At 41.3% G+C, this 1,423-nt stretch overlaps 1 pseudogene across 1 annotated transcript; it reads right to left on the bottom strand.

Annotated features, from left to right (window-relative positions):
- Nucleotides 1-249: 249 nt before the first annotated feature.
- LOC309833202 (large ribosomal subunit protein uL6-like) lies at nt 250-828 on the bottom strand (annotated as a pseudogene). The gene has a single exon. The product of its transcript is annotated as a large ribosomal subunit protein uL6-like (transcript).
- Between the last annotated feature and the right edge of the window lie 595 nt (nt 829-1,423).

Genomic DNA, 1,423 nt, shown 5'->3' with positions numbered 1-1,423 from the left:
ATTGTCATCCCCACTGTCTTTAGAAGGGGCTGAAAATTTCTGTTTCTCCAATGAGATGTCTTTTTTTCTAAGGAACTAGATTAGAAAAATCTAGGATGGAAGATGGGAACTCTCAAAGCAGCAGCTGGTGAAAATAGGATTAGGATTTTTCCCCCAATCAAGAGCTTTTATTGCATCTTTAAAATGTCACAGATGAGTCCGAAGTATCATCTGGCATCTTGCTGCTTCTGTAGCTGGACAATGTAGATCTTATTCATCAGCCTGCTGAACTGTTCCTTTTTCAGAAACAGAGATAGCATCCGAAAGTTTATGATATCCTTGTTTTTAAGTATTGTGGATTGCTGAATCAAAGCAGCTGAATTTGATACAAGTTCAATGTCATTTCCTTCAAAAATGAACTCATCTTTCTAGGCTTGAGATACTAAACAAGCAATGCCTGGCCTCATTTGAACCCTGTGGATGTATTTTTCACATCCCCCAAATTTCAGACTTCAACAAGAGAACCATTCTCCTAAATAATGACGTTGATGGGGATGTGAGCATACAGAGACTTCATCTTGTAAATGGAAGCCCAGTGTGACACCCTTGACCATGTTCTGTACACGACTACAGATAGTGTGCACCATTGCCAGTTCCTTTCTATTTCCCTATCCTTTGTCAACCCGGAGTCTCATTTTTTTCTTTCCAAGGAGACTGAGTTCTACATTAATATGATTGAAGTCCCTCCACAGGGTGCCTCTGGGCCCTTCTCAATAATTGTGCATCCCTTCAGAGTGATGTCGACATTTTCTGGAATGTCGACAGTCTGATTCTGAGAATGGTCTTCATTCTTGCAGTAGATGCGGCAAAAAGAGTGGGATTAGGACAGTGGACTAATGGGTGGACAAAGAGAAATTGACTAGAGGAGAGAAACATGATGTTGAAATGGTAGCAAATAGAAAATCTGAAAGTTTATCCTGCAGGAGGGCTAAAAATAATTTTATTCTGAATGAGAATGTGATTGCTAAGAATCACTCTTCAAGCAATCAAGGATTTAAATTTCCTTGTTTAGACTCAGAATTTAAATGGGAAAACTGATGCAGAAGACTTCAGGACCACTCTCCCCTCTTCATATGGCTGGCTTCTTCCTATCCTCTGGGATTCAAATTTAAGATTGCATTCTTAACATAAGTTTCTCCCTGACGACTTAGCAATTGGGGCTTATATAGTGCATTGAATGCAACACACGTGTGTTCTAAAGTCAAGTGGTTAGACACCGATGGGCCCCCAATACTGTTCATGGACATTTGCATCCCAGGTAGACGCTGTCAGAGCATCTGTGTCCTGCCCAGTTCTTGCTGGTCCTCTCTTCCAACTCTTCTCCTCACTGACAGCCTCTTATAAACCTCTTGCCACTCTCCTGGAGCGCTTTCTCTGGTTGCAG

Source organism: Grampus griseus, assembly GCF_964374135.1.
Source record: "Grampus griseus genome assembly, chromosome: 14".
Classification (NCBI taxonomy): Eukaryota; Metazoa; Chordata; class Mammalia; order Artiodactyla; family Delphinidae; genus Grampus; species Grampus griseus.
This window is presented reverse-complemented; position numbering and strand designations above follow the sequence as displayed.